Below are 12,516 nucleotides of genomic sequence, written 5' to 3'. Positions count from 1 at the left end.
ACCCCGGTTTGAGGCTCGGTTCCCCAAGTCCCACGTTAGCCAGATGCACAAGGGGGCGCACGCATCTGGAGATCATTTGCAGAGGCTGGAAGCCCTGGCGTGCCCATTCTCTCTCTCTCTCCCTCTATCTGTCTTTCTCTCTGTGTCTGTCACTCTCAAATAAATTAAAAAAAAAAGAAAAAGAAAAAAAGAAAGACAGGGAGATCTACCTGTCTCCACCTCCCCAGTACTAGGATTATAGGCATGTGCCACCATTTCAGTATTTTTATGTACATACTAGAGAATGAACTCCTCATGCTTGCAAGGCAAGACAAACGTTTTACCAAATGAGGTACCTTCCCAATCCTGTGTTTTCTTTATTCCATTTTATTATTTATTTTATTTATGAGAGAGAGAATAGGCACATCAGGGCCTCTAGCCACTGCAATCTAACTCCAGACACATGTGCCATCTTGTGGGCATGCAAGACATTGTGTGCCTATGCCACCATGTGCATCTGCTTTACTTGAGTCCTGGGGAGATGAACCTAAGTCCTTAAACTTCACAGGCAAGCGCCTTGACCACTAAACCAACTCTCCAGCCCTCCTAAATTTTCTTAAAAAAATAAGTAACCTAAAATGTTCATTTGTCTCCCTTCCTGTGGTGGTTTCATTCAGGTGTCCCCCATAAACTTAGGCATCCTGGGTGATAGGTTCCCAGCTGATGGAGATTTGGGAAATAATGCCTCCTGGAGGCAGAGTATTTTGGGGGGCAGACTTATGAGCATTATAGCCAGTATCCCCTTGCCAGTGTTTGGCACACTTTCCTTTTCCTGTTGTCCATCTTATGTTGGCCAGGAGGTGGTGTCCACCCTCCGCTCATGCCATCATTTTTCCTGCCATCATGGAGCTTCCCCTCATGTCTGTAAACGAAAATAAACCTTTTTGTTCCCCCCACAAGCTGCTTTTGGTTGGGTGACTTCAGCAATGCAAACCTGACTACAACACCTCCTTTCTTTTCTTTCTCTCTCTCCCTCCCTCTTTCTTTCTTTCTTTCTTTCTTTTTTTCCTTCTTTCTTTCTTCCCTCCCTCTTTGTAGTTGTTTAAATAGATGGTTCCCGATATATTCAGGATTGTATTGAAGTTTGTAATTTAGATCTGTAGCCACCTGACTGGAAGAAGTGACAGTGTGAGTGGATCCTAGGGTCCAGTCCTTAAGTGTGGGAGTGGATTTGGAATACCATTCTAAGGATATGTAAGGTGCTAGAGCTTAGTCTGGTGTTCCTGAAGCATGCTTGCTTGCTTGGGGTGGCTTTTGGCTTTTCTTTCTCTGCATGGACCTGTGAAAGCAGTCCAGCTTCTTCTGCCATTATGGACCTTCCCCTTTATTCTCAATAAATTCCTTCCTACATAACTGTGCCTGGTCTGGAAGTTCATCTCAGTGACCTGAAGCTGTCTGTTATATTCCCTTTCCTCTCTGCCTCCCTTCTCCCTTTCTCCCTCCCTCCCTTCTCCCTTCCTTCCTTCCTTTTTTCTCGTCTATTTTTGCCCTAGTCTAAGTATTTATCTATCATTGAATTAATCTGGAAAAAGGAGCTGGGGAATTTATAAGGTAAAAGCTTTTACTGTTAAAGTTCTGTAGAACCAAAGGGTACCTCCTGCTACCCTTTCACCCCACAAAAGATTTCCAGATCAGGGATCTCCTGACCCCTGTTGTCAGGGCCCAGATCAGATATGTTCACCTGACACTCCCTGATGGTTTTCTGAAGGAGTGACACGCTGAATACTCTTTGTTTCCCCTTTGCTTTTCCTGGTCCTCCCTCCTCCCGCACACCTTTCTTCTTTGTTAGGAAAGAACCAAATGGAAGAGTAGGAAAGCCCTAAAAGCATGGTGTTTTCCTTAAATGGCTTTCATGCTGGTTACTGTACAGCAGATTATTTGAGAAAAAAAAAATCTCCCTTAAAAATTGCTGCCTCTTTTAGTTAATATTAGCTCAAAACATTCTTTTGCATTTTCTGGGAATTTCTGTGTTCAAGCACTTCTCTAGCTCCACATAAAATCTGAGGTCTGGATTACTTTCTGCTTTATACACGGCTTGCTCTGGTATGGGAAGCTCTTCCATCGCTACTTCTAATGGAGTTTGCAAGACAACTTGCCTATTTTCCTTTACTCCTTCCATGAGGTGGAGATTAATGGCCCCTGTGAGATGGTTGCTCAGGTCATTCATTTGCAACACCCAAGAATCATTCTTCCATAATAACAGAGATAATAATAAAAGTGAGTGTTCAGCTGGAGGGATGGCTTAGCGGTTAAGGTGTTTGCCTGCAAAGTCAAAGGACCTAGGTTCAATTTCCTAGGACCCACGTGAGCCAGATGCACAAGGGGGCGCAGGCATCTGGAGTTTGTTTGCAGTGGCTGGAGGCCCTGGCACATTCTCTCTCTCAATCTCTTTCTTTGTCAAATAAATAAATAAATAATATTTTAAAAAGTGAGTGCTATAAAATTGACATCCAATGGGGAAGCTCATTAAAGTAGCTGCTTGGCTGAGTTTGTGTGGAATGTGTGCAATCCTTGTTTCCCCTCCCCGCCAAATCAGAGACTGGGCCACATCAGGCCCCTAGTGCATGCTGTTCTATACCTCATGGAGCCACAGATTCCTTACTAAAGGCAGTCCTTTCCTCTGAGAAACCATTTTTATCTGGCTTCCTCTCATCTGCCCTGAGGCCTAGAGGAAAGGGTTGACACTTGGTCCATCACTTCAGCTTTTTAATTATCCTGTCCAATATGGCAGCCATGGGTCACATGTTGGTATTGAGCACTAGAAATCTGGCTAGTCTGAATGGAGATGTGTCGTGAGGATAAAACCAGAATCTCAAGACTTCAGACAACTAGAAAAGGAGTATTTAATATTAGGATGATGACATTTTGATTATATTTTGAGACAAAATGTGCATAGAGTGGATTAAATATATTATTAAAGTGAATGTCATAGTATTCATTTTTGGGTGTGTATGTGTGTATGCATGCATGTAGTCAGAGGACAGCCATGTAGTCATCCTCAAGGACACTGTCCACCTCCTTTGAGACAGAATCTGTTGTTGGCCTAGAGTTGAACAAGTAGGCTAGGCTAGCTGCCTGCTGAGCCCCAAGGATCCTCCTGTCTCTGCATCCCCAGTCTGAGGATTACAGTTGAGCATCATCACATGCAGCATTTCACATGGTTCCTAGGGGTTGAACACGGGTCCTCACACCTGCAAGGCAAACAATTTACCAATTAAATGGCTTCCCCAGCCCTTCGCCAATTTCTTTTTAATTTATTTTTATTTATTTATCTGAGATCAACAGAGAGAAAAAGAGGCAGATAGAGAGAGAGAGTGGAGAGAGAGAATGGCGCACCAGGGCCTCCAGCCTCTGCAAACAAACTCCAGACAAGTGTGCCCCCTTGTGCATCTGGCTAACATGGGTTCTGGGGAATCGAGCCTCAGACCGGGGTTCTTAGGCATCGCAGGGAAGCGCCTAACTGCTAAGCCATCTCTCCAGCCCCTCTTTTTGCTTTTTTGAAATGGGGTCAGTAGAAATTTAAAATCCATTGTAATTTATATTGTATTGATATCAGTGTATATCAGGGGTCAGTGGGCCCCTCTGGAGAAGTGTCAGGCTATTTTGTTCCTGACCAAAGAATTGAGCAGACTCACAGTTGTAGCAGAAGCAGAGTCAGCTTAGCAAGAGATAATATATTTCCAAGGGCAAGGGAATGGGCCAGAACAATGAGAAAGTTCCAGAGCTCAACAGCTCCCTACAAAGAATGGAAGTTTTAATGCCAAAAAGTGTGGGCTTTTTGGCTCATTTGCATAGTGCAAGCATTTGAGTCATTTGCATAGCACAGGATTTCCCAAGCATGCTATGTAACATGAAGTTCTACATTCAACTTCATGTCTTGCGTGCTTCATTAGCATCTTAAATCTCTACCCAAAGGTGTGCAGTTTAGTAACATAATGAACTATGGGGCACCTTTGGGCACTCTGGAGGGCTCTGTTCCTCTGCCAGTGCTAGGTTTTAGTCAGCCTGGTAGGGAGGGTTTCCAGCCTTCTTCTTTGGTAACTGGTTTTCTCATATGCTACTGTTGTATAGCTTGGCACAAGGCCTCCAGACCTAATTCTCTGTGCTCCTTTTCTTTCTCACTATTCTCATAGAGTAGTGTAGCTCTATATAATTATCCATCATGTTTACTCCCACAGCCTTCAGCCACTCATTTTTTTATTATTTATTTATTTATTTATTTATTTATTTATTTATTTGAGAGAGAGAAAGAGGGAGACACAGAGAGAGAATGGGTATGCCAGGGCCTCCAGCCACTGCAAACAAACTAAAGATGCAGGTGCCTCCTTGTGCATCTGGCGTATGTGGGACCTGGGGAATCGAACTGGGATCCTTTGGCTTTGCAAGCAAATGCTTTAGCTGCTAAGCCATCTTCTCCACCCCAGCCACTCAATTTTGATTCATGGTTTGGTCTCACCTCACACTCTTTAGTGGTCCTCTGTATTAGTTTTCATGGCTGGGACAAAATGCCCTTTCAGAAGAAACTTAGGGCAAGTTTGGGAAGGAAAGAGTTTATCAAGTGTTTTTGTGGGTAGAGTCCATCATGGCAGGGAAAGCATGAAAGAATATGGAAGGCAGGGTGCACATTGTCACTTCAGCAGGGGAGAAGGGAGATGGGGGACAGCAAAGCTATAACACTTCGTGTTCCACCTTCTAAATGCTCCACAACCTTCTAAACAGGGCCATCAGCTGTGATTAAGAATTCAAACATATGAGTTTACCAGGTTCATTTCATTTAAACCCCTTCATCCTCTGAGTCAGCCTTTCTGGCTTTCCAGTATATCATTCCAGATTATTTTAGTGTGCATTTATGTCAAGTCACAAACACTATTGTTAGGTACTTTGAGGTTCTGAATCTATCTATCTATGTATATGCACATGTGTGTGTATGTATTCATGTATGTGTGTGTATAGATAACTTTTTTTTGAGACTGAGTCTTGCTATGTTGTCCAGGTTGGCCTTGAAATCCTAGACTCAGGTTCCTGAGTCAGCCTCCTGAATTGCTAGGATATCAGGCAAGCACCACTGTGCCTGACTGGCTTGCTTTCTTAAAAATAGATAAATAACTTGCAAAGAACCTAGTCTGTTGAATGAGAAGGGATTATAAACAGCAGATTATGATAAAATTAAAGAACTTCTAGAGTAGATATATGCATAAAGCATTGTTGGAGCCAGTATGAGCATGATGAATTTGGGTTGTCACAGGGAGACCAAAGACAAGACTTGATGAGGTTTCCTGAGGAAGGAGGTAGAAACTGCCTATTAGAACCTGATTATAGCTGCCCAAGACCATGAAAAGTAATTATTCCCCCCAAAAGTAATTATTGCAGAGGTTGTGTGGTACCAGATGCTGATCCTGGTGGGGATGCTGGGGGTAAGCTGTGCAGGACTAGGTCATGGCAGTCAGTGAGCATACATGGTGGGTACATGGGGTACTACATGGGGTGATAGAAGATAAGGTTTCAGTCTTGCCAACTGCCCAGACAAGAGAGGAGAGTTTAGCTGGTGATTCTGGGGCAGGGGAGGTCAGTCAGTTCCTAAGGAAGGTGGAGTGCTTCCTGGTTTACATCCTGAGGCTATGTTGGTTCTGATTACTGACACTCAGGTTTGTTTTGTTTTTTTTTTTTTTTTTTTTTCACGTGCACCCACTGTGCACAGTCAGGGGAAGAGGCTAGAGAAATTGCTAATGTGTAAGTCAACTTTTTAAAATATATTTTACTTTTATTTATTTAATTGACATAGAAAGAGTGGAGAGAGAGAGAGAGAGAAAATGGGCATGCCAGGGCATCCAGCCACTGCAAATGAACTCCAGACACATGTGCCCCCTTGTGCATCTGGATAATGTGGGACCTGGGGAATCAAACCTGTGTCCTTTGGCTTTACAGGTAAATGCTTTAACCGCTAAGCCATCCCTCCAGCCCAATATGTCAACTTCTGAAATGGTTTGCCAACCAGCACTTTAATGGAGAGCCACATTGGCACTGAAAAGTTTAGCAGGAACAAATGACCTAGTTTACCTGCCTCAAAGCTGATTGGCCTCCCAAGGCAAATTCTTTCAGTAAGTGCCTTCTTTGAGAGAGTTTTCTCTCTACCTCTCTGGGACCAAGGTTCCCCAGGAATGAGCAGTTAAGAATGCATGCATTTCTTTGCTCTTGAGACTCAAATAACAAAATGTGGGCATATTTTCTCTACCTTGGTGTGTTCCAGACTATAGCCAGCAGTTCTCAGGACCTTACCTCAGACAGTACCATGGCTGTGTGCCCAGTACAGACACTTACACCCAGCTCTGCCTTCAGGAACACATGTGGAAAGGGCCCACATGGTCCAGAGTAGAGCTGACAAGACACTGATGTTGGGGTTGTTTCTTATTCAAAGAAAATATAAGGCACAGTCTGTCCACCAACCCATGTCTGGAGCGTTTGTTCTCTACCAGACTGTAGGCCCCAGAGATTATGGGAGGAGCTAAAAATAGCAGCAAACAACTGCACCCCCAGAGACTCAGGTTTAATTGTCCTGAAGTTTTATTTGCTTTTTTTTTTTTTTTTTTTTTTTTAAGAGCTCCTCAAGGATTCCAATCTGCAGCCAAGGTTAAAACTACTAGATTGGAAGAGGTTTTGTTTTCTTTTGTTTTAGTATTTTAATATAGTGTTTCACTATGTAGCCCAAACTGACCTCAAACTCATGGGGATGCTCATACCTCAGCCTTCCAACTATTACGATTACAGAAATATGACACCACGTGGGGCTTTGGATTTTTAACTGGGGTTTTAGGCGTGTGTGTGTGGAAGGGTCCCCTTCCTTCCTTGCTTCTCTTCTTAACTCTCCTCAAGTGTTTTGTTTTCTTAAAGTAGACAGAAGTTATAATGAAGTTACTGAGTCCATGTTTATGAAAGCAAGCCTGAAAACCCATGTGACCCTAGCACTTGGGAGGTAGGGCAGGAGAATCAGGAGTCTAAGGTCATCCTCTAGTTCTCAAATCTCTGTCTCAGAAAAAAAAGAGAGAGAGAGAAGGAGGAAGAAGAGGAGGAGGAGATGGAAAAGGTACTGAATGGGGAAGTGGGAAAGTGCAATGTAGCTGAGAAGTTTAATCTGTGTTCAAGAATGGTTAATCAGACTGGGGTTGCAGCATTTGTCCTAACATGGCAGGGGGAAGTGGCTCCAGGTTTCCTCTTTCTCTGCCAGTGGTTCTGAAGTCAAAGTATCTGAAGTGTTTCTCAAAGTTTCCCTTTGGGGAGATCCCCAATCCAAGAATTTCAGATTCAGCAGATGGGATGAGACCAGAACATTTGCATTTAAGGATTTTTTTTTTCTTTCTTTGACATAGAGTTTCATGTAACCCATGCTAGCCTTGAATTTGCTATGTAGCCAAGAATGACCTTAAGGGCTGGAGAGATGGCTTAGCAGTTAAGTGCTTGTCTGTGAAGCCTAAGGACCCCGGTTCAAGGCTCGGTTCCCCAGGTCCCACGTTAGCCAGATGCACAAGGGGGCGCACACGTCTGGAGTTCGTTTGCAGTGGCTGGAGGCCCTGGCGCCCCATTCTCTCTCTCTCCCTCTATCTGTCTTTCTCTCTCTCTCTCTCCCTCTATCTGTCTTTCTCTCTGTGTCTGTAGCTCTCAAATAAATTAATTAATTAATTAAAAAAAAAAGAATGACCTTAAATGTGTCATCTTGCCTCCGCCTGCTAAGTGCCCAGTTTTGTGAGGTGCTGAGGATGGAACACACAGCTTTGATTAGCTGGAAAGCACTCTGCCAACTGAGCTATATCCCCAGCTTTTTTTTTTTTTTTCAGACAGGGTTCCATGTAGCAGGCAAGTTTTGAACTCCTGAGGGCCCTACCTTTATATCCCAAGCACTGGGATTATTAGCATGTGCCACCATGTCTGACAATCTTTTTAAGTTTTACTTTGTTTTAAATTGACACATACAAGTGGACATACTTACAGGGTGCTGTGTGATGTTTCAATTCATGTACACATTGTATAATTATCAAAGAAGAGCATTTAGCATATCCACTGACTTGAATATTTATCATTCTTTTGTAGTTTATTGTTCAGTGAAGTGATTCTAGTTAACATTACATTATATATTTCAAAATGTGCATTTCTAACAAAGTTCTAGATACTGCTGCTAGCCTCAGAAATGCAAAGGCAAATAGGATTACTAAGAAAAAAAAATATAACAAAAATTTTGGGCCTTTTTCTTTTTATTCAAGGTATGGTCTTGCACTAGCCCAGGCCGACCTGGAATTCACTATGTAGTCTCAGGTTGGCCTCAAACTCACAGTGATCCTCCTACCTCTGCCACCTGAGGGCTGGGATTAAATACGTGCACCACCATGTCAGACCCTAGCATTTTTTAATTGATCACCTGCTATGTGTTTGACATCATGACAGATTGGGTTGGTTCATGCTGTCAACTTGATCAGACCTAGAATCACTTGCGAGGTATTACCATGACAGGTTAATTGAGGTGGGAAGACACACCTTATCTGAGGGTGGCACCATTCCATGGGCTGGGTCCTGTATTACATAAAAAAGGAGAGAGCTGAGCACTAGCATTCATCACTCACTTCTTCCTCCTTGTTGATATGATGATGTGACACTGGCTTCCTACACCTTCCATGCTTTCCCCATCATGGACATAACCTGGAACTGCGAGCTGAAGTAAACTCTTCCTTCCCTAAGCATATTTTTGTTGGTTATTTTGTCCCAGCAACAAGAAGTTGAACAACACAAAGTTCTAGGGATAAAGAGGAGGAGCCACGTTGTAAATTGGCATTCTAGAGGCAGGAATCCAGCGTCAACTTTACTTTGTTTGACTTGGTGGGGAAGACACTCACCCACTAGTTTTATCTCAGATATTTTGGGAGCTATAAAATGCATTCTACCTATGATAAGTAGGTAAGTAGATAGATAGATAGATGACAGATAGATGGTACATAGATAAATAAATAAGCAAGGGACTCAGTGGGTAAAGTACTTGCCATATAAAGTGTGAAGACCAGAATTTGAATCCCCAGAACCCACATAAATGTCAGGTGTGATGGCATGTACCTATGATCTCAGCACTTGTGAGGAGGAGACAGATGGATCTCTGGGGCAAGCTGGCTAGCTACACTAGACAAATCAGTGAGTTCTGGGCTCAGTAGAAGACCCTGTCTCAATAAATAAGATGGAAAGAGATAAAGAGTGACCTTAACCTCTGGCCTCCACATACATATGCCTATATACCTGCTCATACATGAGCATTCACACACATATGAACATGTAGATATACAAATGCAAACCATACACACAAAGGCCAAACAAACACCAAATTTAAACTTTCTTTGATTCCACTGGATAGCTAACATCACACGACAAACATCTAACCTAATAAAGAAAGACAGACACTTGCAAGGACAGATGGAACATAAAGCCCTTGCTTACCCAGGTCAGATGGAGAAAGACATAGGTTTGAAGAATTTACTAGAATTTTGTTGTTGTTTTGAGATGGGGTCTAATGTAGACCAGACTGCCCTCAAATTCACTGAGTATCCCATGGATGACCTTGAACTCCCAATCCTTGTGCTTTCACCTTCTGAGTGCTGGGATTATAGGTATGTGCCACCAATCCTGGTTTATATGTTAGAGAGAATTGAACCCAAAGCTTCACACATGCTGCATAGGCACTATAACAACTGAAATACATCTCCAGCCCCAAGATTTTTATTTTTATTTTTTTTGCTTTTTTGAAGTAGGTTCTTACTCTAGCCCAGGTTGACCTGGAATTCACTCTGTATTCTCAGAGTGGCCTCGAACTCACAGCAATCCTCCTACCTCTGCCTCCCGAGTCCTGGGATGAAAAGTGTGCACCACCATGCCCAGCTAGAATTTTCTATAAATCGTTTTTAAATTATTTATCGAAGTCACATATAAATTTTGGAGGCACAACTTCCTAACTCTTTCACTTCTAGTTCCTCAAAAATGATAGCTAGCCCTTGCTCTTAAAGTAAGGTGGGAATATGAAAAGAATGCAGGCCTTTTATTGTGTCAGGATCATTCAAGCCAGGATTGGGACCAGATACATTTGTAATAATGGGGAAAGATGCTGGGCAGCTCTAAGTTGACAAATGGACCAGTGGGATGAATCCCAGAGAACAGTGCCCACACTAATTAATTTTTATTATTATTTTATTTTATTATTTTAAAAAGTTTTCATCATATTCTCACCCCCATTCCACTGAAGACCCTCCTCAGTGTGATTATTCCACTGTAGGATCAAGAAGGCCTCAGTCAGTCTGTGTGTGTATGTGCAGGTGAGGGGAGTGTCTTGAAATATTCCTACCCACGCAGTGGATCTTCCAATCTTTCCACCCCCTCTCCCACAATGTTCCTTGAGCCTTGCCAGGCATGTTAGCAGTCTTATTTAGTGTTGAGCTCTCTGTGCTGCCTCTGGATTTCTGCTTTGATGAGCTTTGAGTTACCACAGCATCTGTGACCATCTCCCTGGACCTGGTCATCAGGCTAGCAGTGAGAACAGTATTTGTGTTGCCATTTTCTCTGCAATATCTCCTTGGCCAAGGAAGATATGATAGAGATGACACATCTCATTGTAGGTGGCTGAATATCTTTTCTTATTGTATTAATGGATCTTGGATGTCCTCAGTATTCTCTGCCATCTGTAAAATAAAGCAGATTCTCCTATCACAAGTGAGAGCAGCTTAGATTAAAGGGGATAAACAGTCATTAGAGAGACTTTTTGTCCTGTGCACCCACTCCTCTTAGACAAAGTTCAGCGGAGGTTCTCTCTAGACTCTATGAGTTCCCTATCCATGGGATTCTGACATGGTTCCCAGTACCTGGTATGACCTCTCCCACTGAACAGGCCTTACACCCAGACTGAGAACAGTTGGTTACCTTCAGAAACTATGTGCCACTATTGCACAGGTGTGTACTTGCCCAGATGGTTGATTTTATACCTTTCAGGATTCTTTGCTTATTCATGTTGCTGGTGTCTGTTATTTCCCAGCAGCTCCCATAGCACTTTTCAGCATGATGAATGTTAGCCAGGAGGGAACTGGCCTCCTTCTCAGTTCCAGAGTGGTCTCTAGATGTCCTGTGACCACAGCCTGTGGTGTCTCAGCAATAGAGCCTAACCTTTGAGCTCTGACAGATAACTAAGTGCATTGGCAATGTCTTGTATTATTTTGAGAACCTCGTAGGTCTCTCTGATGAAGATCTCACTAATTCTGTCCCAGAGATTTATCATTCAGAGCCCATGGTTTTAGGATTAAGCTAAATCTATTTTCTACAGGACATTTCTGACTGAACCATTCTCCCTTCCCACCTCATTGACGGTTATATCGTGTAGAATGCTATCCAGGAAGAAGTTTTCTATGGTACTGATGCACGTTATCTTTGGTTTTGTGTAATTTTTCTCCACATTCCCTTCCTCTTACCCTCTGCAGCATGCTTGAACCCACAATGCTCTGTCCCTCGCCTAGACTGTCAAGTGTCTCCAACTCTCATCCCTCCCTAGTTCCATTTTCTCTTAGACTCATTCTACTTCCATGCCCATATTCCTAATGCTTATTATTGTTTACACTCAAATCCAGATGATCTAAGTTTGGAATTGCATATGAGAGAGAATAGGTGATATCTGTCTTTCTGATCCCATGTGATCTATCTTAAAATGATTTTTTTCCAAGTCTATCCATTTTTCTGCAAATGTCATTATTTCATTTTTCCTTACACGTAGCATTTGTGCCAACAAGATGTTTGAAGTTAATGACATGGGTCAATAAGAATTCTCTATGCTAGCAATGTCTGCCACTTATGTGCATGACATTTTATTCTTCTGACAGTGTTTCTGTTCTAGGGCCACCCCATGTACAGCGTCACAACAAACCGTACCTCGAAAAGCCACAAAAAAATCCATGCAATAAAAGAGACTGAGCATATGCAGCATCTTACAAAATTCTATACATTGGGCAACTTGTATAACCTTTTCTACACATAAAAACTCGAGCCCTTTATGTCTGATATAAAACTGGAATGACATTGGAAGATCTAAGACCTCAAAATTTGTTGCTAGACTTTTTGAATCCCAAAACTGTATATCATTTTTCTTCTCTGGGGACTTTGGATGGCATAAAAATATAATGAAAAAAATGTTCATCTTCCAAGAAATTGTTAATAATAAGGTGTGCTTCATTTTACATGGGAAATAAAAGGCTAAGACCAACTATAGAAGAGAAAGGTGATACACACACACACACACACGTGTGTGTGTGTGTGTGTGTGTGTGTGTGTGTGTTATGGTTATTTGTATCTTTTTCTTCACAGCTTTTGTGATCCATGTCTGGCCTCAAACTTGCGATCATCCTGCCTCATCCTCTTCAGAGTTTCCCTTCCTGTATGTATCACCATGACCTGTCCAAAGGGTTAGGATATATT

This window comes from Jaculus jaculus, chromosome X (assembly GCF_020740685.1).
Source record: "Jaculus jaculus isolate mJacJac1 chromosome X, mJacJac1.mat.Y.cur, whole genome shotgun sequence".
In the NCBI taxonomy this organism is placed as follows: domain Eukaryota; kingdom Metazoa; phylum Chordata; class Mammalia; order Rodentia; family Dipodidae; genus Jaculus; species Jaculus jaculus.
The sequence above is the reverse complement of the archived record's forward strand: the minus strand, read 5'-3'. Positions refer to the sequence as shown.